The sequence below is a fragment of the Pleurodeles waltl genome, unplaced genomic scaffold (assembly GCF_031143425.1).
Source record: "Pleurodeles waltl isolate 20211129_DDA unplaced genomic scaffold, aPleWal1.hap1.20221129 scaffold_72, whole genome shotgun sequence".
NCBI classification, from domain to species: Eukaryota; Metazoa; Chordata; class Amphibia; order Caudata; family Salamandridae; genus Pleurodeles; species Pleurodeles waltl.
The window spans coordinates 750,810-777,682 of record NW_027150393.1 but is presented as its reverse complement, the minus strand read 5'-3'; the positions used below and the strand labels follow the sequence as shown (position 1 = coordinate 777,682).

Genomic DNA, 26,873 nt, shown 5'->3' with positions numbered 1-26,873 from the left:
GAAGCACAGGCGTGCGCTGTATTCTACTTAATACGGCGCTTCCCTGCATTTTGAAAATGACGGAGCGTGGGGCTTGCAAATTTGGCACAGCGTCGCGCTCAGTCATTTTCTTGTAAATCTGGGACAAAATGTCTAATGGATAGAGGCTTTTTATGTCATGTTCGATGACGACCATGCAAATGACTCTAGTCATACTGCAGAAGAGAGCACCATGTGGCGTTTCTTGCTTTGGGATGTAGTCTCCCACTCTCTGCCACCAACCCTCGGAGCAGGGTGGGAGCCGTAGCGCTTCTGTCCCCAGACTCGTTGGTCTAGGGGTATGATTCTCGCTTCGGGTGCGAGAGGTCCCGGGTTCAAATCCCGGACGAGCCCATTTTAGCGGAAAACAATCAAATCCTGCTCAAAATACACAACCCCTCAACATTTCTCATTCCACTCGAAGCATTGTTGCGCAAAACATATTTTTTGCCTCAGGCGAAAAATGGATTACAATGCCTTGGCTTCCTTCCTGCTTGCTCTCAGTGCGCCCTGTGTGATGATTTCACAGGCTTGCGTTCCTGGCATTTAGGCATCAGATATTTGTCTGTCTCTGCCCGCAGCTGTGACTTTTCAGGACGTCTGAGTGTATGCATGCTGGCTGACACCGCTGCAATTTTCACACTTACCCCTCGCATTCTGAGCATCTGCTGATCAAGTATAGAGGAAATCGGGCAAACATATGAGGGGAACTGTGCTCCTTCAGTCAAGCCAGCAAGCTTGTTTCTGTAGTGTAGTGGTTATCACATTTGCCTCACACGCAAAAGGTCCCCGGTTCGACACTGGGCAGCAGTAGCTTTTGTGTTTGCTCACTAAAACCTCAGTCTCTCTCAATGCACACTTAGACAGAAATGACCTTTAAAAACTTGTGACCTGTGTAAAATGTGCTTTACTATTGCAGGACGATAAAAAGTTATCTGCATCCCTCGGTGGTCGTGCACGTGCCTTGTTTCTTGTTCTGTTTTTTTTTTTTTTCTTGGCCATGTTATATTGTGGGGCCTTTAAAGCTGTGACTTTGATAGGAACATTGCAAGCGGCAGCATCAACAAGTGCAGACTGAAGAGTCAGACCTGCACAATGTTTTGGCTGTCAGGATGGCCGAGTGGTCTAAGGTGCCAGACTCAAGAGAGCTTGATCTTCAGTGAAGCTGAGCCTTCTGGTCTCTTCATGAAGGCGTGGGTTCAAATCCCACTCCTAACAGGTGTGTTTTCTTACCTTAAATCTTGCTCTGCTTGCACAGCCAGCTCCTCACACCACTATCTTTGGAAGCTGCTGTGGCATGTGAGGAGAAATCCACCAACCCATCGGCTGGGCCCTCAATCAAAATTCTGTGTATTACTGGAAGGGGCATCTCAGGCACACCTTCTGTTAGAGCTGCACTTTATGACAGTAACTACCATGCTGGTTTCTACTTAAGCAGTTGATTCTATCGTTTGAAGTGAGTCTCTCCTGCCACCTTTTGGGCAAAGAAGACACTGCCCCTGCAACAACACAGGCAGACAAGCTCAAACTGGGTTTCTTGGTTAGGTGGGCGGAGCATATTGGCAATGGTGCCTCCTCGTGACTTGCAATTTACATGAAGAAGACAGAGAGGCAGCTGGGAGTAGGCAGTACCCATGAACCCCTGAACACTGTCTTGCGACTTGCACACAATTCTGAAATGAGGCGGGGGAAAGGAGGTGATTTCCCCATCAAGGGCCATTCCGGGAAATCAGCCACCCCGCGTCTCCCAGGTGAATGTTTCAGGCCTATGAGCCACTACTATAAATCTCGCCTGATCGAGCGCTGAGCGAGCAAGTGTGCTTGAATCCAAGAGGCATGATTCTCTGGCTCAAGAGCTAGCAGGCCCTTCAGTGCTTCTGGTCTGGAAGTCTAAGGTGCAAGGGTCCAGGACTTGCAGAGGGTTACAACTACCAGAAAGGGTCTGCTTTTCACATCAGTGCCCTAGTTCAGCCCACTGGCACAGGGCATCTTGACTACCTCTTTCCTTGCTAGAGACAAACAAAAAATCCTTGACAGAAAACATCAATTGCTATGGCACGCTTAGAGAGAGAGCCTCCAAATGGCCCTGCTTTCCTGAAAGACGCTTCAGAAGATGTTTCAAATGCCTCTGCAGCAGCAGTCTAGTTGGTGTAGGGGTATGATTCTCTCTTCGGGTGTGAGAGGACCTTGGTTCAAATCCCAGACAAACCCTTACCTTTATAGGTTCAGTCTGTGTTTTAAACAGGAGTATTTCTGCTTTTCACTCTTGTAAGATGTCATGTTGCAATGCAATACATGCTTTATACCTGCGTTGAGACGGTTCAGCATCATGAAGGTATGCAAGATTTCTTTGCAACTGCTTTTCTGTGCTGGAGCAGCAGTGCTCATAGGAACATTAAATGCACAGTGCTTCTCCATGGTAATTTCGGGTCCAGTTCTGAAATCACCTCTTGGAATGAAAGTGATGCCAGTTCCTTTCTTCCAAGTCAAGAGATCGTGTTCCGGAAGGCTCAGCTTTGAGCGTCATGAACATTGGCCCTCAGTCCTTTGCATCCCAGTCCAATGCAGAGCCACATAAAGCAAGCAGGTCTGTCTGTTTCCATAGTGTGGTGGTTCCAGTACAATGCATAGCCACATGAAGCAAACCGGCAAGTGTGTCTGTTTGTGTAGTGTAGTGGTTATCGTGCGCACCTCACATGCAAAAGGTCCCTGGTTCGAAGCCAAGCAAAAACAGCAAGTCGCTGGGCTTTTTCCCAGTATTTGCATTTCCTAACTCAGCTGACAGGCAAGCTGAGATAAAAGAGACTGTGTCTATCCCTCACCATCGTGAGGTACTACGCTCCTGGGGCATCTGTCACAGCTCACCAAGAGGAGTTGCGCCAGCTTCTGTCAGTCAGTTGCTCACTGTTTGACCTTTGCATTAAAGCCTGAGCCTACCGCATTCAAGCCAGCCAAGGAAGGAAGGTATGAGAGCGAAAATAGCTTTCCTGCCCTCACCAAGAACACACACCTTGAGCAAATAAGGTGCCAGACTTACAAGGCCCAATCGCCAACGGAGCATCACTTTTAGTGACGCCCCAGTGGCACTATGCACTGCGCGGTATTTACAAGATGGCGTTCAGCCACTTTTTGTGGCTTAACACCACCTTGTAAATACGGCACCTTAGCATTTAGCGCTTTCCCTGGAAGGGGCGTGCAATGGGTGTTGCTGTGAGTGTGCCACAGCAACACCATAGTATTTTGATGCTGCTTCAGATTTAGGAGTTGTCGTAAATCTGCGTCAGCGCCAAAATCCAACGCCATCCCAGTGGTATCGTTAGAGTGGCGCACTGAGGAGAAATGTTTTCATTTCTCCTCGTTTTTTCTCTTTCTATGTGTGCTGCATTCTGCAGCACACATAGAAGTAAGAGCAAATCACCATTGAAGATTTTTCTTTTGGCCAGGAAGGTGTCCCTTCCTGCACAAAAACAATTTCCCCCTCAACGCAGTCATCCTTGTACCATGGTGCAAGAACGGCTGCGTTGGTGCTCAGCAGCTAATTTAGAGCTGGCGGGGGGGGAAGCACAGGGGTGCGCTGTATTCTACTAAATACGGCGCTTCCCTGCATTTTGAAAATGACGGAGCGTGGGGCTTGCAAATTTGGCACAGCGCCGCGCTCAGTCATTTTCTTGTAAATCTGGGACAAAATGTCTAAAGGATAGAGGCTTTTTATGTCATGTTCAATGACGACCATGCAAATGACTCTAGTCATACTGCAGAAGAGAGCACCATGTGGCGTTTCTTGCTTTGGGATGTAGTCTCCCACTCTCTGCCACCAACCCTCGGAGCAGGGTGGGAGCCGTAGCGCTTCTGTGCCCAGACTCGTTGGTCTAGGGGTAGGATTCTCGCTGCGGGTGCGAGAGGTCCCGGGTTCAAATCCCGGACAAGCCCATTTTAGCGGAAAACAATCAAATCCTGCTCAAAATACACAACCCCTCAACATTTCTCATTCCACTCGAAGCATTGTTGCGCAAAACATATTTTTTGCCTCAGGCGAAAAATGGATTACAATGCCTTGGCTTCCTTCCTGCTTGCTCTCAGTGCGCCCTGTGTGATGATTTCACAGGCTTGCGTTCCTGGTATTTAGGCATCAGATATTTGTCTGTCTCTGCCCGCAGCTGTGACTTTTCAAGACGTCTGAGTGTATGCATGCTGGCTGACACCGCTGCAATTTTCACACTTACCCCTCGCATTCTGAGCAACTGCTGATCAAGTATAGAGGAAATCGGGCAAACATATGAGGGGAACTGTGCTCCTTCAGTCAAGCCAGCAAGCTTGTTTCTGTAGTGTAGTGGTTATCACATTTGCCTCACACGCAAAAGGTCCCTGGTTCGACACTGGGCAGCAGTAGCTTTTGTGTTTGCTCACTAAAACCTCAGTCTCTCTCAATGCACACTTAGACAGAAATGACCTTTAAAAACTTGTGACCTGTGTAAAATGTGCTTTACTATTGCAGGACGATAAAAAGTTATCTGCATCCCTCGGTGGTCGTGCACGTGCCTTGTTTCTTGATCTGTTTTTTTTTTTTTTCTTGGCCATGTTATATTGTGGGGCCTTTAAAGCTGTGACTTTGATAGGAACATTGCAAGCGGCAGCATCAACAAGTGCAGACTGAAGAGTCAGACCTGCACAATGTTTTGGCTGTCAGGATGGCCGAGTGGTCTAAGGTGCCAGACTCAAGAGAGCTTGATCTTCAGTGAAGCTGAGCCTTCTGGTCTCTTCATGGAGGCGTGGGTTCAAATCCCACTCCTAACAGGTGTGTTTTCTTACCTTAAATCTTGCTCTGCTTGCACAGCCAGCTCCTCACACCACTATCTTTGGAAGCTGCTGTGGCATGTGAGGAGAAATCCACCAACCCATCGGCTGGGCCCTCAATCAAAATTCTGTGTATTACTGGAAGGGGCATCTCAGGCACACCTTCTGTTAGAGCTGCACTTTATGACAGTAACTACCATGCTGGTTTCTACTTAAGCAGTTGATTCTATCGTTTGAAGTGAGTCTCTCCTGCCACCTTTTGGGCAAAGAAGACACTGCCCCTGCAACTACACAGGCAGACAAGCTCAAACTGGGTTTCTTGGTTAGGTGGGCGGAGCATATTGGCAATGGTGCCTCCTCGTGACTTGCAATTTACATGAAGAAGACAGAGAGGCAGCTGGGAGTAGGCAGTACCCATGAACCCCTGAACACTGTCTTGCGACTTGCACACACTTCTGAAATGAGGCGGGGGAAAGGAGGTGATTTCCCCATCAAGGGCCATTCCGGGAATTCAGCCACCCCGCGTCTCCCAGGTGAGTGCTTCAGGCCTATGAGCCACTACTATAAATCTTGCCTGATCGAGCCTGATTGAGCGCAGAGCGAGCAAGTGTGCTTGAATCCAAGAGGCATGCTTCTCTGGCTCAAGAGCTAGCAGGCCCTTCAGTGCTTCTGGTCTGGAAGTCTAAGGTGCAAGGGTCCAGGACTTGCAGAGGGTTACAACTACCAGAAAGGGTCTGCTTTTCACATCAGTGTCCTAGTTCAGCTCACTGGCACAGGGCATCTTGACTACCTCTATCCTTGCTAGAGACAAACAAAAAATCCTTGACAGAAAACATTAATTGCTATGGCACGCTTAGAGAGAGAGCCTCCAAATGGCCCTGCTTTCCTGAAAGACGCTTCAGAAGATGTTTCAAATGCCTCTGCAGCAGCAGTCTAGTTGGTGTAGGGGTATGATTCTCGCTTCGGGTGTGAGAGGACCTTGGTTCAAATCCCAGACAAACCGTTACCTTTATAGGTTCAGTCTGTGTTTTAAACAGGAGTATTTCTGCTTTTCACTCTTGTAAGATGTCATGTTGCAATGCAATACATGCTTTATACCTGCGTTGAGACGGTTCAGCATCATGAAGGTATGCGAGATTTCTTTGCAACTGCTTTTCTGTGCAGGAGCAGCAGTGCTCATAGGAACATTAAATGCACAGTGCTTCTCCATGGTAATTTCGGGTCCAGTTCTGAAATCACCTCTTGGAATGAAAGTGATGCCAGTTCCTTTCTTCCAAGGCAAGAGATCGTGTTCCGGAAGGCTCAGCTTTGAGCGTCATGAACATTGGCCCTCAGTCCTTGCATCCCAGTCCAATGCAGAGCCACATAAAGCAAGCAGGTGTGTCTGTTTCCATAGTGTGGTGGTTCCAGTACAATGCATAGCCACATGAAGCAAACCGGCAAGTGTGTCTGTTTGTGTAGTGTTTATCATGCGCACCTCACATGCAAAAGGTCCCTGGTTCGAAGCCAAGCAAAAACAGCAAGTCGCTGGGCTTTTTCCCAGTATTTGCATTTCCTGACTCAGCTGACAGGCAAGCTGAGATAAAAGAGACTGTGTCTATCCCTCACCATCGTGAGGTACTACGCTCCTGGGGCATCTGTCACAGCTCACCAAGAGGAGTTGCGCCAGGTTACGTCAGTCAGTTGCTCACTGTTTGACCTTTGCATTGAAGCCTGAGCCTACCGCATTCAAGCCAGCCAAGGAAGGAAGGTATGAGAGCGAAAATAGCTTTCCTGCCCTCACCAAGAACACACACCTTGAGCAAATAAGGTGCCAGACTTACAAGGCCCAATCGCCAACGGAGCATCACTTTTAGTGACGCCCCGGTGGCACTATGCACTGCGCGGTATTTACAAGATGGCGTTCAGCCACTTTTTGTGGCTTAACACCACCTTGTAAATACGGCACCTTAGCATTCAGCGCTTTCCCTGGAAGGGGCGTGCAATGGGTGTTGCTGTGAGTGTGCCACAGCAACACCATAGCATTTTGATGCTGCTCCAGATTTAGGAGTTGTCGTAAATCTGCGTCAGCGCCAAAATCCAATGCCATCCCAGGGGTATCGTTAGAGTGGCGCACTGAGGAGAAATGTTTTCATTTCTCCTCGTTTTTTCTCTTTCTATGTGTGCTGCATTCTGCAGCACACATAGAAGTAAGAGCAAATCACCATTGAAGATTTTTCTTTGGGCCAGGAAGGTGTCCCTTCCTGCACAAAAACAATTTCCCCCTCAACGCAGTCATCCTTGTACCATGGTGCAAGAACGGCTTCGTTGGCGCTCAGCAGCTAATTTAGAGCTGGCGCAGGGGGAAGCACAGGGGTGCGCTGTATTCTACTAAATACGGCGCTTCCCTGCATTTTGAAAATGACGGAGCGTGGTGCTTGCAAATTTGGCACAGCGTCGCGCTCAGTCATTTTCTTGTAAATCTGGGACAAAATGTCTAAAGGATAGAGGCTTTTTATGTCATGTTCGATGACGACCATGCAAATGACTCTAGTCATACTGCAGAAGAGAGCACCATGTGGCGTTTCTTGCTTTGGGATGTAGTCTCCCACTCTCTGCCACCAACCCTCGGAGCAGGGTGGGAGCCGTAGCGCTTCTGTGCCCAGGCTCGTTGGTCTAGGGGTATGATTCTCGCTTCGGGTGCGAGAGGTCCCGGGTTCAAATCCCGGACGAGCCCATTTTAGCGGAAAACAATCAAATCCTGCTCAAAATACACAACCCCTCAACATTTCTCATTCCACTCGAAGCATTGTTACACAAAACATATTTTTTGCCTCAGGCGAAAAATGGATTACAATGCCTTGGCTTCCTTCCTGCTTGCTCTCAGTGCGCCCTGTGTGATGATTTCACAGACTTGCGTTCCTGGCATTTAGGCATCAGATATTTGTCTGTCTCTGCCCGCAGCTGTGACTTTTCAGGACGTCTGAGTGTATGCATGCTGGCTGACACCGCTGCAATTTTCACACTTACCCCTCGCATTCTGAGCAACTGCTGATCAAGTATAGAGGAAATCGGGCAAACATATGAGGGGAACTGTGCTCCTTCAGTCAAGCCAGCAAGCTTGTTTCTGTAGTGTAGTGGTTATCACATTTGCCTCACTCGCAAAAGGTCCCCGGTTCGACACTGGGCAACAGTAGCTTTTGTGTTTGCTCACTAAAACCTCAGTCTCTCTCAATGCACACTTAGACAGAAATGACCTTTAAAAACTTGTGACCTGTGTAAAATGTGCTTTACTATTGCAGGACGATAAAAAGTTATCTGCATCCCTCGGTGGTCGTGCATGTGCCTTGTTTCTTGTTCTGTTTTTTTTTTCTTTCTTGGCCATGTTATATTGTGGGGCCTTTAAAGCTGTGACTTTGATAGGAACATTGCAAGCGGCAGCATCAACAAGTGCAGACTGAAGAGTCAGACCTGCACAATGTTTTGGCTGTCAGGATGGCCGAGTGGTCTAAGGTGCCAGACTCAAGAGAGCTTGATCTTCAGTGAAGCTGAGCCTTCTGGTCTCTTCATGGAGGCGTGGGTTCAAATCCCACTCCTAACAGGTGTGTTTTCTTACCTTAAATCTTGCTCTGCTTGCACAGCCAGCTCCTCACACCATTATCTTTGGAAGCTGCTGTGGCATGTGAGGCGAAATCCACCAACCCATCGGCTGGGCCCTCAATCAAAATTCTGTGTATTACTGGAAGGGGCATCTCAGGCACACCTTCTGTTAGAGCTGCACTTTATGACAGTAACTACCATGCTGGTTTCTACTTAAGCAGTTGATTCTATCGTTTGAAGTGAGTCTCTCCTGCCACCTTTTGGGCAAAGAAGACACTGCCCCTGCAACAACACAGGCAGACAAGCTCAAACTGGGTTTCTTGGTTAGGTGGGCGGAGCATATTGGCAATGGTGCCTCCTCGTGACTTGCAATTTACATGAAGAAGACAGAGAGGCAGCTGGGAGTAGGCAGTACCCATGAACCCCTGAACACTGTCTTGCGACTTGCACACAATTCTGAAATGAGGCGGGGGAAAGGAGGTGATTTCCCCATCAAGGGCCATTCCGGGAAATCAGCCACCCCGCGTCTCCCAGGTGAGTGTTTCAGGCCTATGAGCCACTACTATAAATCTCGCCTGATCGAGAGCTGAGTGAGCAAGTGTGCTTGAATCCAAGAGGCATGCTTCTCTGGCTCAAGAGCTAGCAGGCCCTTCAGTGCTTCTGGTCTGGAAGTCTAAGGTGCAAGGGTCCAGGACTTGCAGAGGGTTACAACTACCAGAAAGGGTCTGCTTTTCACATCAGTGCCCTAGTTCAGCTCACTGGCACAGGGCATCTTGACTACCTCTTTCCTTGCTAGAGACAAACAAAAAATCCTTGACAGAAAACATCAATTGCTATGGCACGCTTAGAGAGAGAGCCTCCAAATGGCCCTGCTTTCCTGTAAGACGCTTCAGAAGATGTTTCAAATGCCTCTGCAGCAGCAGTCTAGTTGGTGTAGGGGTATGATTCTCGCTTCGGTGTGAGAGGACCTTGGTTCAATCCCAGACAAACCCTTACCTTTATAGGTTCAGTCTGTGTTTTAAACAGGAGTATTTCTGCTTTTCACTCTTGTAAGATGTCATGTTGCAATGCAATACATGCTTTATACCTGCGTTGAGACGGTTCAGCATCATGAAGGTATGCGACATTTCTTTGCAACTGCTTTTCTGTGCTGGAGCAGCAGTGCTCATAGCAACATTAAATGCACAGTGCTTCTCCATGGTAATTTCGGGTCCAGTTCTGAAATCACCTCTTGGAATGAAAGTGATGCCAGTTCCTTTCTTCCAAGGCAAGAGATCGTGTTCCGGAAGGCTCAGCTTTGAGCGTCATGAACATTGGCCCTCAGTCCTTGCATCCCAGTCCAATGCAGAGCCACATAAAGCAAGCAGGTGTGTCTGTTTCCATAGTGTGGTGGTTCCAGTACAATGCATAGCCACATGAAGCAAACTGGCAAGTGTGTCTGTTTGTGTAGTGTAGTGGTTATCATGCGCACCTCACATGCAAAAGGTCCCTGGTTCGAAGCCAAGCAAATACAGCAAGTCGCTGGGCTTTTTCCCAGTATTTGCATTTCCTGACTCAGCTGACAGGCAAGCTGCGATAAAAGAGACTGTGTCTATCCCTCACCATCGTGAGGTACTACGCTCCTGGGGCATCTGTCACAGCTCACCAAGAGGAGTTGCGCCAGCTTACGTCAGTCAGTTGCTCACTGTTTGACCTTTGCATTGAAGCCTGAGCCTACCGCATTCAAGCCAGCCAAGGAAGGAAGGTATGAGAGCGAAAATAGCTTTCCTACCCTCACCAAGAACACAAACCTTGAGCAAATAAGGTGCCAGACTTACAAGGCCCAATCGCCAACGGAGCATCACTTTTAGTGACGCCCCGGTGGCACTATGCACTGCGCGGTATTTACAAGATGGCGTTCAGCCACTTTTTGTGGCTTAACACCACCTTGTAAATACGGCACCTTAGCATTCAGCGCTTTCCCTGGAAGGGGCGTGCAATGGGTGTTGCTGTGAGTGTGCCACAGCAACACCATAGCATTTTGATGCTGCGCCAGATTTAGGAGTTGTCGTAAATCTGCGTCAGCGCCAAAATCCAACGCCATCCCAGGGGTATCGTTAGAGTGGCGCACTGAGGAGAAATGTTTTCATTTCTCCTCGTTTTTTCTCTTTCTATGTGTGCTGCATTCTGCAGCACACATAGGAGTAAGAGCAAATCACCATTGAAGATTTTTCTTTGGGCCAGGAAGGTGTCCCTTCCTGCACAAAAACAATTTCCCCCTCAACGCAGTCATCCTTGTACCATGGTGCAAGAACGGCTGCGTTGGCGCTCAGCAGCTAATTTAGAGCTGGCGCAGGGGGAAGCACAGGGTTGCGCTGTATTCTACTAAATACGGCGCTTCCCTGCATTTTGAAAATGACGGAGCGTGGGGCTTGCAAATTTGGCACAGCGTCGCGCTCAGTCATTTTCTTGTAAATCTGGGACAAAATGTCTAAAGGATAGAGGCTTTTTATGTCATGTTCGATGACGACCATGCAAATGACTCTAGTCATACTGCAGAAGAGAGCACCATGTGGCGTTTCTTGCTTTGGGATGTAGTCTCCCACTCTCTGCCACCAACCCTCGGAGCAGGGTGGGAGCCGTAGCGCTTCTGAGACCAGGGTTGTTGGTCTAGGGGTATGATTCTCGCTTCGGGGGCGACAGGTCCCGGGTTCAAATCCCGGACGAGCCCATTTTAGCGGAAAACAATCAAATCCTGCTCAAAATACACAACCCCTCAACATTTCTCATTCCACTCGAAGCATTGTTGCGCAAAACATATTTTTTGCCTCAGGCGAAAAATGGATTACAATGCCTTGGCTTCCTTCCTGCTTGCTCTCAGTGCGCCTTGTGTGATGATTTCACAGGCTTGCGTTCCTGACATTTAGGCATCAGATATTTGTCTGTCTCTGCCCGCAGCTGTGACTTTTCAGGACGTCTGAGTGTATGCATGCTGGCTGACACCGCTGCAATTTTCACACTTACCCCTTGCATTCTGAGCAACTGCTGATCAAGTATAGAGGAAATCGTGCAAACATATGAGGGGAACTGTGCTCCTTCAGTCAAACCAGCAAGCTTGTTTCTGTAGTGTAGTGGTTATCACATTTGCCTCACACGCAAAAGGTCCCCGGTTCGACACTGGGCAGCAGTAGTGTTTGTGTTTGCTCGCTAAAACCTCAGTCTCTCTCAATGCACACTTAGACAGAAATGACCTTTAAAAACTTGTGACCTGTGTAAAATGTGCTTTACTATTGCAGGACGATAAAAAGTTATCTGCATCCCTCGGTGGTCGTGCATGTGCCTTGTTTCTTGTTCTGTTTTTTTTTTTTTCTTGGCCATGTTATATTGTGGGGCCTTTAAAGCTGTGACTTTGATAGGAACATTGCAAGCGGCAGCATCAACAAGTGCAGACTGAAGAGTCAGACCTGCATAATGTTTTGGCTGTCAGGATGGCCGAGTGGTCTAAGGTGCCAGACTCAAGAGAGCTTGATCTTCAGTGAAGCTGAGCCTTCTGGTCTCTTCATGGAGGCGTGGGTTCAAATCCCACTCCTAACAGGTGTGTTTTCTTCCCTTAAATCTTGCTCTGCTTGCAGAGCCAGCTCCTCACATCACTATCTTTGGAAGCTGCTGTGGCATGTGAGGAGAAATCCACCAACCCATCGGCTGGGCCCTCAATCAAAATTATGTGTATTACTGGAAGGGGCATCTCAGGCACACCTTCTGTTAGAGCTGCACTTTATGACAGTAACTACCATGCTGGTTTCTACTTAAGCAGTTGATTCTATCGTTTGAAGTGAGTCTCTCCTGCCACCTTTTGGGCAAAGAAGACACTGCCCCTGCAACAACACAGGCAGACAAGCTCAAACTGGGTTTCTTGGTTAGGTGGGCGGAGCATATTGGCAATGGTGCCTCCTCGTGACTTGCAATTTACATGAAGAAGACAGAGAGGCAGCTGGGATTAGGCAGTACCCATGAACCCCTGAACACTGTCTTGCGACTTGCACACAATTCTGAAATGAGGCGGGGGAAAGGAGGTGATTTCCCCATCAAGGGCCATTCCGGGAAATCAGCCACCCCGCGTCTCCCAGGTGAGTGTTTCAGGCCTATGAGCCACTACTATAAATCTCGCCTGATCGAGTGCTGAGCGAGCAAGTGTGCTTGAATCCAAGAGGCATGCTTCTCTGGCTCAAGAGCTAGCAGGCCCTTCAGTGCTTCTGGTCTGGAAGTCTAAGGTGCAAGGGTCCAGGACTTGCAGAGGGTTACAACTACCAGAAAGGGTCTGCTTTTCACATCAGTGCCCTAGTTTAGCTCACTGGCACACGGAATCTTGACTACCTCTTTCCTTGCTAGAGACAAACAAAAAATTCTTGACAGAAAACATCAATAGCTATGGCACGCTTAGAGAGAGAGCCTCCAAATGGCCCTGCTTTTCTGAAAGACGCTTCAGAAGATGTTTCAAATGCCTCTGCAGCAGCAGTCTAGTTGGTATAGGGGTATGATTCTCGCTTCGGGTGTGAGAGGACCTTGGTTCAAATCCCAGACAAACCCTTACCTTTATAGGTTCAGTCTGTGTTTTAAACAGGAGTATTTCTGCTTTTCACTCTTGTAAGATGTCATGTTGCAATGCAATACATGCTTTATACCTGCGTTGAGACGGTTCAGCATCATGAAGGTATGCGAGATTTCTTTGCAACTGCTTTTCTGTGCTGGAGCAGCAGTGCTCATAGGAACATTAAATGCACAGTGCTTCTCCATGGTAATTTCGGGTCCAGTTCTGAAATCACTTCTTGGAATGAAAGTGATGCCAGTTCCTTTCTTCCAAGGCAAGAGATCGTGTTCCGGAAGGCTCAGCTTTGAGCGTCATAAACATTGGCCCTCAGTCCTTGCATCCCAGTCCAATGCAGAGCCACATAAAGCAAGCAGGTGTGTCTGTTTCCATAGTGTGGTGGTTCCAGTACAATGCATAGCCACATGAAGCAAGCCGGCAAGTGTGTCTGTTTGTGTAGTGTAGTGGTTATCATGCGTACCTCACATGCAAAAGGTCCCTGGTTCGAAGCCAAGCAAATACAGCAAGTCGCTGGGCTTTTTCCCAGTATTTGCATTTCCTGACTCAGCTGACAGGCAAGCTGAGATAAAAGAGACTGTGTCTATCCCTCACCATCGTGAGGTACTACGCTCCTGGGGCATCTGTCACAGCTCACCAAGAGGAGTTGCGCCAGCTTACGTCAGTCAGTTGCTCACTGTTTGACCTTTGCATTGAAGCCTGAGCCTACCTCATTCAAGTCAGCCAAGGAAGGAAGGTATGAGAGCGAAAATAGCTTTCCTGCCCTCACCAAGAACACACACCTTGAGCAAATAAGGTGCCAGACTTACAAGGCCCAATCGCCAACGGAGCATCACTTTTAGTGACGCCCCGGTGGCACTATGCACTGCGCGGTATTTACAAGATGGCGTTCAGCCACTTTTTGTGGCTTAACACCACCTTGTAAATACGGTACCTTAGCATTCAGCGCTTTCCCTGGAAGGGGCGTGCAATGGGTGTTGCTGTGAGTGTGCCACAGCATCACCATAGCATTTTGATGCTGCTCCAGATTTAGGAGTTGTCGTAAATCTGCGTCAGCGCCAAAATCCAACGCCATCCCAGGGGTATCGTTAGAGTGGCGCACTGAGGAGAAATGTTTTCATTTCTCCTCGTTTTTTCTCTTTCTATGTGTGCTGCATTCTGCAGCACACATAGAAGTAAGAGCAAATCACCATTGAAGATTTTTCTTTTGGCCAGGAAGGTGTCCCTTCCTGCACAAAAACAATTTCCCCCTCAACGCAGTCATCCTTGTACCATGGTGCAAGAACGGCTGCGTTGGCGCTCAGCAGCTAATTTAGAGCTGGCGCAGGGGGAAGCACAGGGGTGCGCTGTATTCTACTAAATACGGCGCTTCCCTGCATTTTGAAAATGACGGAGCGTGGGGCTTGCAAATTTGGCACAGCGTCGCGCTCAGTCATTTTCTTGTAAATCTGGGACAAAATGTCTAAAGGATAGAGGCTTTTTATGTCATGTTCGATGACGACCATGCAAATGACTCTAGTCATACTGCAGAAGAGAGCACCATGTGGCGTTTCTTGCTTTGGGATGTAGTCTCCCACTCTCTGCCACCAACCCTCGGAGCAGGGTGGGAGCCGTAGCGCTTCTGTGCCCAGGCTCGTTGGTCTAGGGGTATGATTCTCTCTTTGGGTGCGAGAGGTCCCGGGTTGAAATCCCGGACGAGCCCATTTTAGCGGAAAACAATCAAATCCTGCTCAAAATACACAACCCCTCAACATTTCTCATTCCACTCGAAGCATTGTTGCGCAAAACATATTTTTTGCCTCAGGCGAAAAATGGATTACAATGCCTTGGCTTCCTTCCTGCTTGCTCTCAGTGCGCCCTGTGTGATGATTTCACAGGCTTGCGTTCCTGGCATTTAGGCATCAGATATTTGTCTGTCTCTGCCCGCAGCTGTGACTTTTCAGGACGTCTGAGTGTATGCATGCTGGCTGACACCGCTGCAATTTTCACACTTACCCCTCGCATTCTGAGCAACTGCTGATCAAGTATAGAGGAAATCAGGCAAACATATGAGGGGAACTGTGCTCCTTCAGTCAAGCCAGCAAGCTTGTTTCTGTAGTGTAGTGGTTATCACATTTGCCTCACACACAAAAGGTCCCTGGTTCGACACTGGGCAGCAGTAGCTTTTGTGTTTGCTCACTAAAACCTCAGTCTCTCTCAATGCACACTTAGACAGAAATGACCTTTAAAAACTTGTGACCTGTGTAAAATGTGCTTTACTATTGCAGGACGATAAAAAGTTATCTGCATCCCTCGGTGGTCGTGCATGTGCCTTGTTTCTTGTTCTGTTTTTTTTTTTTCTTGGCCATGTTATATTGTGGGGCCTTTAAAGCTGTGACTTTGATAGGAACATTGCAAGCGGCAGCATCAACAAGTGCAGACTGAAGAGTCAGACCTGCACAATGTTTTGGCTGTTAATGGCCGAGTGGTCTAAGGTGCCAGACTCAAGAGAGCTTGATCTTCAGTGAAGCTGAGCCTTCTGGTCTCTTCATGGAGGCGTGGGCTCAAATCCCACTCCTAACAGGTGTGTTTTCTTACCTTAAATCTTGCTCTGCTTGCACAGCCAGCTCCTCACACCACTATCTTTGGAAGCTGCTGTGGCATGTGAGGAGAAATCCACCAACCCATCGGCTGGGCCCTCAATCAAAATTCTGTGTATTACTGGAAGGGGCATCTCAGGCACACCTTCTGTTAGAGCTGCACTTTATGACAGTAACTACCATGCTGGTTTCTACTTAAGCAGTTGATTCTATCGTTTGAAGTGAGTCTCTCCTGCCACCTTTTGGGCAAAGAAGACACTGCCCATGCAACAACACAGGCAGACAAGCTCAAACTGGGTTTCTTGGTTAGGTGGGCGGAGCATATTGGCAATGGTGCCTCCTCGTGACTTGCAATTTACATGAAGAAGACAGAGAGGCAGCTGGGAGTAGGCAGTAACCATGAACCCCTGAACACTGTCTTGCGACTTGCACACAATTCTGAAATGAGGCGGGGGAAAGGAGGTGATTTCCCCATCAAGGGCCATTCCGGGAAATCAGCCACCCCGCGTCTCCCAGGTGAGTGTTTCAGGCCTATGAGCCACTACTATAAATCTCGCCTGATCGAGCGCTGAGTGAGCAAGTGTGCTTGAATCCAAGAGGCATGCTTCTCTGGCTCAAGAGCTAGCAGGCCCTTCAGTGCTTCTGGTCTGGAAGTCTAAGGTTCAAGGGTCCAGGACTTGCAGAGGGTTACAACTACCAGAAAGGGTCTGCTTTTCACATCAGTGCCCTAGTTCAGCTCACTGGCACAGGGCATCCTGACTACCTCTTTCCTTGCTAGAGACAAATAAAAAATCCTTGACAGAAAACATCAATTGCTATGGCACGCTTAGAGAGAGAGCCTCCGAATGGCCCTGCTTTTCTGAAAGACGCTTCAGAAGATGTTTCAAATGCCTCTGCAGCAGCAGTCTAGTTGGTATAGGGTATGATTCTCGCTTCGGGTGTGAGAGGACCTTGGTTCAAATCCCAGACAAACCCTTACCTTTATAGGTTCAGTCTGTGTTTTAAACAGGAGTATTTCTGCTTTTCACTCTTGTAAGATGTCATGTTGCAATGCAATGCATGCTTTATACCTGCGTTGAGACGGTTCAGCATCATGAAGGTATGCAAGATTTCTTTGCAACTGCTTTTCTGTGCTGGAGCAGCAGTGCTCATAGGAACATTAAATGCACAGTGCTTCTCCATGGTAATTTCGGGTCCAGTTCTGAAATCACCTCTTGGAATGAAAGTGATGCCAGTTCCTTTCTTCCAAGGCAAGAGATCGTGTTCCGGAAGGCTCAGCTTTGAGCGTCATGAACATTGGCCTTCAGTCCTTGCATCCCAGTCCAATGCAGAGCCACATAAAGCAAGCAGGTGTGTCTGTTTCCATAGTGTGGTGGTTCCAGAACAATGCATAGCCACATGAAGCAAGCCGGCAAGTGTGTCTGTTTGTGTAGTGTAGTGGTTATCATGCGCACCTCACATGCAAAAGGTCCCTGGTTCGAAGCCAAGCAAATACAGCAAGTCGCTGGGCTTTTTCCCAGTATTTGCATTTCCTGACTCAGCTGACAGGCAAGCTGAGATAAAAGAGACTGTGTCTATCCCTCACCATTGTGAGGTACTACGCTCCTGGGGCATCTGTCACAGCTCACCAAGAGGAGTTGCGCCAGCTTACGTCAGTCAGTTGCTCACTGTTTGACCTTTGCATTGAAGCCTGAGCCTACCGCATTCAAGCCAGCCAAGGAAGGAAGGTATGAGAGTGAAAATAGCTTTCCTGCCCTCACCAAGGACACACACCTTGAGCAAATAAGGTGCCAGACTTACAAGGCCCAATCGCCAACGGAGCATCACTTTTAGTGACGCCCCGGTGGCACTATGCACTGCGCGGTATTTACAAGATGGCGTTCAGCCACTTTTTGTGGCTTAACACCACCTTGTAAATACGGCACCTTAGCATTCAGCGCTTTCCCTGGAAGGGGCGTGCAATGGGTGTTGCTGTGAGTGTTCCACAGCAACACCATAGCATTTTGATGCTGCTCCAGATTTAGGAGTTGTCGTAAATCTGCGTCAGCGCCAAAATCCAACGCCATCCCAGGGGTATCGTTAGAGTGGCGCACTGAGGAGAAATGTTTTCATTTCTCCTCGTTTTTTCTCTTTCTATGTGTGCTGCATTCTGCAGCACACATAGAAGTAAGAGCAAATCACCATTGAAGATTTTTCTTTTGGCCAGGAAGGTGTCCCTTCCTGCACAAAAACAATTTCCCCCTCAACGCAGTCATCCTTGTACCATGGTGCAAGAACGGCTGCGTTGGCGCTCAGCAGCTAATTTAGAGCTAGCGCAGGGGGAAGCACAGGGGTGCGCTGTATTCTACTAAATACGGCGCTTCCCTGCATTTTGAAAATGACGGAGCGTGGGGCTTGCAAATTTGGCACAGCGTCGCGCTCAGTCATTTTCTTGTAAATCTGGGACAAAATGTCTAAAGGATAGAGGCTTTTTATGTCATGTTCGATGACGACCATGCAAATGACTCTAGTCATACTGCAGAAGAGAGCACCATGTGGCGTTTCTTGCTTTGGGATGTAGTCTCCCACTCTCTGCCACCAACCCTCGGAGCAGGGTGGGAGCCGTAGCGCTTCTGTGCCCAGGCTCGTTGGTCTAGGGGTATGATTCTCGCTTTGGGTGCGAGAGGTCCCGGGTTCAAATCCCGGACGAGCCCATTTTAGCGGAAAACAATCAAATCCTGCTCAAAATACACAACCCCTCAACATTTCTCATTCCACTCGAAGCATTGTTGCGCAAAACATATTTTTTGCCTCAGGCGAAAAATGGATTACAATGCCTTGGCTTCCTTCCTGCTTGCTCTCAGTGCGCCCTGTGTGATGATTTCACAGGCTTGCGTTCCTGGCATTTAGGCATCAGATATTTGTCTGTCTCTGCCCGCAGCTGTGACTTTTCAGGACGTCTGAGTGTATGCATGCTGGCTGACACCGCTGCAATTTTCACACTTACCCCTCGCATTCTGAGCAACTGCTGATCAAGTATAGAGGAAATCAGGCAAACATATGAGGGGAACTGTGCTCCTTCAGTCAAGCCAGCAAGCTTGTTTCTGTAGTGTAGTGGTTATCACATTTGCCTCACACACCAAAGGTCCCTGGTTCGACACTGGGCAGCAGTAGCTTTTGTGTTTGCTCACTAAAACCTCAGTCTCTCTCAATGCACACTTAGACAGAAATGACCTTTAAAAACTTGTGACCTGTGTAAAATGTGCTTTACTATTGCAGGACGATAAAAAGTTATCTGCATCCCTCGGTGGTCGTGCATGTGCCTTGTTTCTTGTTCTGTTTTTTTTTTTTTTCTTGGCCATGTTATATTGTGGGGCCTTTAAAGCTGTGACTTTGATAGGAACATTGCAAGCGGCAGCATCAACAAGTGCAGACTGAAGAGTCAGACCTGCACAATGTTTTGGCTGTCAGGATGGCCGAGTGGTCTAAGGTGCCAGACTCAAGAGAGCTTGATCTTCAGTGAAGCTGAGCCTTCTGGTCTCTTCATGGAGGCGTGGGCTCAAATCCCACTCCTAACAGGTGTGTTTTCTTACCTTAAATCTTGCTCTGCTTGCACAGCCAGCTCCTCAGACCACTATCTTTGGAAGCTGCTGTGGCATGTGAGGAGAAATCCACCAACCCATCGGCTGGGCCCTCAATCAAAATTCTGTGTATTACTGGAAGGGGCATCTCAGGCACACCTTCTGTTAGAGCTGCACTTTATGACAGTAACTACCATGCTGGTTTCTACTTAAGCAGTTGATTCTATCGTTTGAAGTGAGTCTCTCCTGCCACCTTTTGGACAAAGAAGACACTGCCCCTGCAACAACACAGGCAGACAAGCTCAAACTGGGTTTCTTGGTTAGGTGGGCGGAGCATATTGGCAATGGTGCCTCCTCGTGACTTGCAATTTACATGAAGAAGACAGAGAGGCAGCTGGGAGTAGGCAGTACCCATGATCCCCTGAACACTGTCTTGCGACTTGCACACAATTCTGAAATGAGGCGGGGGAAAGGAGGTGATTTCCCCATCAAGGGCCATTCCGGGAAATCAGCCACCCCGCGTCTCCCAGGTGAGTGTTTCAGGCCTATGAGCCACTACTATAAATCTCGCCTGATCGAGCGCTGAGTGAGCAAGTGTGCTTGAATCCAAGAGGCATGCTTCTCTGGCTCAAGAGCTAGCAGGCCCTTCAGTGCTTCTGTTCTGGAAGTCTAAGGTTCAAGGGTCCAGAACTTGCAGAGGGTTACAACTACCAGAAAGGGTCTGCTTTTCACATCAGTGCCCTAGTTCAGCTCACTGGCACAGGGCATCTTGACTACCTCTTTCCTTGGTTGAGACAAATAAAAAATCCTTGACAGAAAACATCAATTGCTATGGCACGCTTAGAGAGAGAGCCTCCGAATGGCCCTGCTTTTCTGAAAGACGCTTCAGAAGATGTTTCAAATGCCTCTGCAGCAGCAGTCTAGTTGGTATAGGGTATGATTCTCGCTTCGGGTGTGAGAGGACCTTGGTTCAAATCCCAGACAAACCCTTACCTTTATAGGTTCAGTCTGTGTTTTAAACAGGAGTATTTCTGCTTTTCACTCTTGTAAGATGTCATGTTGCAATGCAATGCATGCTTTATACCTGCGTTGAGACGGTTCAGCATCATGAAGGTATGCAAGATTTCTTTGCAACTGCTTTTCTGTGCTGGAGCAGCAGTGCTCATAGGAACATTAAATGCACAGTGCTTCTCCATGGTAATTTCGGGTCCAGTTCTGAAATCACCTCTTGGAATGAAAGTGATGCCAGTTCCTTTCTTCCAAGGCAAGAGATCGTGTTCCGGAAGGCTCAGCTTTGAGCGTCATGAACATTGGCCTTCAGTCCTTGCATCCCAGTCCAATGCAGAGCCACATAAAGCAAGCAGGTGTGTCTGTTTCCATAGTGTGGTGGTTCCAGTACAATGCATAGCCACATGAAGCAAGCCGGCAAGTGTGTCTGTTTGTGTAGTGTAGTGGTTATCATGCGCACCTCACATGCAAAAGGTCCCTGGTTCGAAGCCAAGCAAATACAGCAAGTCGCTGGGCTTTTTCCCAGTATTTGCATTTCCTGACTCAGCTGACAGGCAAGCTGAGATAAAAGAGACTGTGTCTATCCCTCACCATCGTGAGGTACTACGCTCCTGGGGCATCTGTCACAGCTCACCAAGAGGAGTTGCGCCAGCTTACGTCAGTCAGTTGCTCACTGTTTGACCTTTGCATTGAAGCCTGAGCCTACCGCATTCAAGCCAGCCAAGGAAGGAAGGTATGAGAGCGAAAATAGCTTTCCTGCCCTCACCAAGAACACACACCTTGAGCAAATAAGGTGCCAGACTTACAAGGCCCAATCGCCAACGGAGCATCACTTTTAGTGACGCCCCGGTGGCACTATGCACTGCGCGGTATTTACAAGATGGCGTTCAGCCACTTTTTGTGGCTTAACACCACCTTGTAAATACGGCACCTTAGCATTCAGCGCTTTCCCTGGAAGGGGCGTGCAATGGGTGTTGCTGTGAGTGTTCCACAGCAACACCATAGCATTTTGATGCTGCTCCAGATTTAGGAGTTGTCGTAAATCTGCGTCAGCGCCAAAATCCAACGCCATCCCAGGGGTATCGTTAGAGTGGCACACTGAGGAGAAATGTTTTCATTTCTCCTTGTTTTTTCTCTTTCTATGTGTGCTGCATTCTGCAGCACACATAGAAGTAAGAGCAAATCACCATTGAAGATTTTTCTTTTGGCCAGGAAGGTGTCCCTTCCTGCACAAAAACAATTTCCCCCTCAACGCAGTCATCCTTGTACCATGGTGCAAGAACGGCTGCGTTGGCGCTCAGCAGCTAATTTAGAGCTGGCGCAGGGGGAAGCACAGGGGTGCGCTGTATTCTACTAAATACGGCGCTTCCCTGCATTTTGAAAATGACGGAGCGTGGGGCTTGCAAATTTGGCACAGCGTCGCGCTCAGTCATTTTCTTGTAAATCTGGGACAAAATGTCTAAAGGATAGAGGCTTTTTATGTCATGTTCGATGACGACCATGCAAATGACTCTAGTCATACTGTAGAAGAGAGCACCATGTGGCGTTTCTTGCTTTGGGATGTAGTCTCCCACTCTCTGCCACCAACCCTCGGAGCAGGGTGGGAGCCATAGCGCTTCTGTGCCCAGGCTCGTTGGTCTAGGGGTATGATTCTCGCTTCGGGGCGAGAGGTCCCGGGTTCAAATCCCGGACAAGCCCATTTTAGCGGAAAACAATCAAATCCTGCTCAAAATACACAACCCCTCAACATTTCTCATTCCACTCGAAGCATTGTTGCGCAAAACATATTTTTTGCCTCAGGCGAAAAATGGATTACAATGCTTTGGCTTCCTTCCTGCTTGCTCTCAGTGCGCCCTGTGTGATGATTTCACAGGCTTGCGTTCCTGGCATTTAGGCATCAGATATTTGTCTGTCTCTGCCCGCAGCTGTGACTTTTCAGGACGTCTGAGTGTATGCATCCTGGCTGACACCGCTGCAATTTTCACACTTACCCCTCGCATTCTGAGCAACTGCTGATCAAGTATAGAGGAAATCGGGCAAACATATGAGGGGAACTGTGCTCCTTCAGTCAAGCCAGCAAGCTTGTTTCTGTAGTGTAGTGGTTATCACATTTGCCTCACACGCAAAAGGTCCCCGGTTCGACACTGGGCAGCAGTAGCTTTTGTGTTTGCTCACTAAAACCTCAGTCTCTCTCAATGCACACTTAGACAGAAATGACCTTTAAAAACTTGTGACCTGTGTAAAATGTGCTTTACTATTGCAGGACGATAAAAAGTTATCTGCATCCCTCGGTGGTCGTGCATGTGCCTTGTTTCTTGTTCTGTTTTTTTTTTTTCTTGGCCATGTTATATTGTGGGGCCTTTAAAGCTGTGACTTTGATAGGAACATTGCAAGCAGCAGCATCAACAAGTGCAGACTGAAGAGTCAGACCTGCACAATGTTTTGGATGTCAGGATGGCCGAGTGGTCTAAGGTGCCAGACTCAAGAGAGCTTGATCTTCAGTGAAGCTGAGCCTTCTGGTCTCTTCATGGAGGCGTGGGTTCAAATCCCACTCCTAACAGGTGTGTTTTCTTCCTTTAAATCTTGCTCTGCTTGCAGAGCCAGCTCCTCACACCACTATCTTTGGAAGCTGCTGTGGCATGTGAGGAGAAATCCACCAACCCATCGGCTGGGCCCTCAATCAAAATTCTGTGTATTACTGGAAGGGGCATCTCAGGCACACCTTCTGTTAGAGCTGCACTTTATGACAGTAACTACCATGCTGGTTTCTACTTAAGCAGCTGATTCTATCGTTTGAAGTGAGTCTCTCCTGCCACCTTTTGGGCAAAGAAGACACTGCCCCTGCAACAACACAGGCAGACAAGCTCAAACTGGGTTTCTTGGTTAGGTGGGCGGAGCATATTGGCAATGGTGCCTCCTCGTGACTTGCAATTTACATGAAGAAGACAGAGAGGCAGCTGGGAGTAGGCAGTACCCATGAACCCCTGAACACTGTCTTGCGACTTGCACACAATTCTGAAATGAGGCGGGGGAAAGGAGGTGATTTCCCCATCAAGGGCCATTACGGGAAATCAGCCACCCCGCGTCTCCCAGGTGAGTGTTTCAGGCCTATGAGCCACTACTATAAATCTCGCCTGATCGAGCGCTGAGCGAGCAAGTGTGCTTGAATCCAAGAGGCATGCTTCTCTGGCTCAAGAGCTAGCAGGCCCTTCAGTGCTTCTGGTCTGGAAGTCTAAGGTGCAAGGGTCCAGGACTTGCAGAGGGTTACCACTACCAGAAAGGGTCTGCTTTTCACATCAGTGCCCTAGTTCAGCTCACTGGCACACGGAATCTTGACTACCTCTTTCCTTGCTAGAGACAAACAAAAAATTCTTGACAGAAAACGTCAATTGCTATGGCACGCTTAGAGAGAGAGCCTCCAAATGGCCCTGCTTTTCTGAAAGACGCTTCAGAAGATGTTTCAAATGCCTCTGCAGCAGCAGTCTAGTTGGTATAGGGGTATGATTCTCGCTTCGGGTGTGAGAGGACCTTGGTTCAAATCCCAGACAAACCCTTACCTTTATAGGTTCAGTCTGTGTTTTAAACAGGAGTATTTCGGCTTTTCACTCTTGTAAGATGTCATGTTGTAATGCAATACATGCTTTATACCTGCGTTGAGACGGTTCAGCATCATGAAGGTATGCGAGATTTCTTTGCAACTGCTTTTCTGTGCTGGAGCAGCAGTGCTCATAGGAGCATTAAATGCACAGTGCTTCTCCATGGTAATTTCGGGTCCAGTTCTGAAATCACCTCTTGGAATGAAAGTGATGCCAGTTCCTTTCTTCCAAGGCAAGAGATCGTGTTCCGGAAGGCTCAGCTTTGAGCGTCATAAACATTGGCCCTCAGTCCTTGCATCCCAGTCCAATGCAGAGCCACATAAAGCAAGCCAGTGTGTCTGTTTCCATAGTGTGGTGGTTCCAGTACAATGCATAGCCACATGAAGCAAGCCGGCAAGTGTGTCTGTTTGTGTAGTGTAGTGGTTATCATGGGCACCTCACATGCAAAAGGTCCCTGGTTCGAAGCCAACCAAATACAGCAAGTCGCTGGTCTTTTTCCCAGTATTTGCATTTCCTGACTCAGCTGACAGGCAAGCTGAGATAAAAGAGACTGTGTCTATCCCTCACCATCGTGAGGTACTACGCTCCTGGGGCATCTGTCACAGCTCACCAAGAGGAGTTGCGCCAGCTTACGTCAGTCAGTTGCTCACTGTTTGACCTTTGCATTGAAGCCTGAGCCTACCTCATTCAAGCCAGCCAAGGAAGGAAGGTATGAGAGCGAAAATAGCTTTCCTGCCCTCACCAAGAACACACACCTTGAGCAAATAAGGTGCCAGACTTACAAGGCCCAATCGCCAACGGAGCATCACTTTTAGTGACGCCCCGGTGGCACTATGCACTGCGCGGTATTTACAAGATGGCGTTCAGCCACTTTTTGTGGCTTAACACCACCTTGTAAATACAGCACCTTAGCATTCAGCGCTTTCCCTGGAAGGGGCGTGCAATGGGTGTTGCTGTGAGTGTGCCACAGCAACACCATAGTATTTTGATGCTGCTCCAGATTCAGGAGTTGTCGTAAATCTGCGTCAGCGCCAAAATCCAACGCCATCCCAGGGGTATCGTTAGAGTGGCGCACTGAGGAGAAATGTTTTCATTTCTCCTCGTTTTTTCTCTTTCTATGTGTGCTGCATTCTGCAGCACACATAGAAGTAAGAGCAAATCACCATTGAAGATTTTTCTTTTGGCCAGGAAGGTGTCCCTTCCTGCACAAAAACAATTTCCCCCTCAACGCAGTCATCCTTGTACCATGGTGCAAGAACGGCTGCGTTGGCGCTCAGCAGCTAATTTAGAGCTGGCGCAGGGGGAAGCACAGGGGTGCGCTGTATTCTACTAAATACGGCGCTTCCCTGCATTTTGAAAATGACGGAGCGTGGGGCTTGCAAATTTGGCACAGCGTCGCGCTCAGTCATTTTCTTGTAAATCTGGGACAAAATGTCTAAAGGATAGAGGCTTTTTATGTCATGTTCGATGACGACCATGCAAATGACTCTAGTCATACTGCAGAAGAGAGCACCATGTTTCGTTTCTTGCTTTGGGATGTAGTCTCCCACTCTCTGCCACCAACCCTCGGAGCAGGGTGGGAGCCGTAGCGCTTCTGTGCCCAGGCTCGTTGGTCTAGGGGTATGATTCTCGCTTTGGGTGCGAGAGGTCCCGGGTTCAAATCCCGGACGAGCCCATTTTAGCGGAAAACAATCAAATCCTGCTCAAAATACACAACCCCTCAACATTTCTCATTCCACTCGAAGCATTGTTGCGCAAAACATATTTTTTGCCTCAGGCGAAAAATGGATTACAATGCCTTGGCTTCCTTCCAGCTTGCTCTCAGTGCGCCCTGTGTGATGATTTCACAGGCTTGCGTTCCTGGCATTTAGGCATCAGATATTTGTCTGTCTCTGCCCGCAGCTGTGACTTTTCAGGACGTCTGAGTGTATGCATGCTGGCTGACACCGCTGCAATTTTCACACTTACCCCTCGCATTCTGAGCAACTGCTGATCAAGTATAGAGGAAATCAGGCAAACATATGAGGGGAACTGTGCTCCTTCAGTCAAGCCAGCAAGCTTGTTTCTGTAGTGTAGTGGTTATCACATTTGCCTCACACGCAAAAGGTCCCTGGTTCGACACTGGGCAGCAGTAGCTTTTGTGTTTGCTCACTAAAACCTCAGTCTCTCTCAATGCACACTTAGACAGAAATGACCTTTAAAAACTTGTGACCTGTGTAAAATGTGCTTTACTATTGCAGGACGATAAAAAGTTATCTGCATCCCTCGGTGGTCGTGCATGTGCCTTGTTTCTTGTTCTGTTTTTTTTTTTTTCTTGGCCATGTTATATTGTGGGGCCTTTAAAGCTGTGACTTTGATAGGAACATTGCAAGCGGCAGCATCAACAAGTGCAGACTGAAGAGTCAGACCTGCATAATGTTTTGGCTGTCAGGATGGCCAAGTGGTCGAAGGTGCCAGACTCAAGAGAGCTTGATCTTCAGTGAAGCTGAGCCTTCTGGTCTCTTCATGGAGGCGTGGGTTCAAATCCCACTCCTAACAGGTGTGTTTTCTTCCCTTAAATCTTGCTCTGCTTGCACAGCCAGCTCCTCACACCACTATCTTTGGAAGCTGCTGTGGCATGTGAGGAGAAATCCACCAACCCATCGGCTGGGCCCTCAATCAAAATTCTGTGTATTACTGGAACGGGCATCTCAGGCACACCTACTGTTAGAGCTGCACTTTATGACAGTAACTACCATGCTGGTTTCTACTTAAGCAGTTGATTCCATCGTTTGAAGTGAGTCTCTCCTGCCACCTTTTGGTCAAAGAAGACACTGCCCCTGCAACAACACAGGCAGACAAGCTCAAACTGGGTTTCTTGGTTAGGTGGGCGGAGCATATTGGCAATGGTGCCTCCTCGTAACTTGCAATTTACATGAAGAAGACAGAGAGGCAGCTGGGATTAGGCTGTACCCATGAACCCCTGAACACTGTCTTGCGACTTGCACACAATTCTGAAATGAGGCGGGGGAAAGGAGGTGATTTCCCCATCAAGGGCCATTCCGGGAAATCAGCCACCCGCGTCTCCCAGGTGAGTGTTTCAGGCCTATGAGCCACTACTATAAATCTCGCCTGATCGAGCCTGATCGAGCGCTGAGCGAGCAAGTGTGCTTGAATC

At 48.4% G+C, this 26,873-nt stretch overlaps 4 non-coding genes across 4 annotated transcripts; all 4 read left to right on the top strand.

The window, feature by feature from the left end:
• Positions 1 to 300: 300 nt before the first annotated feature.
• On the top strand, positions 301 to 373 carry TRNAP-CGG (transfer RNA proline (anticodon CGG)). Its single transcript has one exon. It is a non-coding gene; the product is annotated as a tRNA-Pro (tRNA).
• A 7,083-nt stretch (positions 374 to 7,456) lies between these two features.
• TRNAP-CGG (transfer RNA proline (anticodon CGG)) lies at positions 7,457 to 7,528 on the top strand. Its single transcript has one exon. It is a non-coding gene; the product is annotated as a tRNA-Pro (tRNA).
• Positions 7,529 to 18,173: 10,645 nt separating this feature from the next.
• TRNAP-UGG (transfer RNA proline (anticodon UGG)) lies at positions 18,174 to 18,245 on the top strand. Its single transcript has one exon. It is a non-coding gene; the product is annotated as a tRNA-Pro (tRNA).
• A 7,074-nt stretch (positions 18,246 to 25,319) lies between these two features.
• Positions 25,320 to 25,391, top strand: TRNAP-UGG (transfer RNA proline (anticodon UGG)). The gene has a single exon. It is a non-coding gene; the product is annotated as a tRNA-Pro (tRNA).
• The last annotated feature ends 1,482 nt before the right edge of the window (positions 25,392 to 26,873 follow it).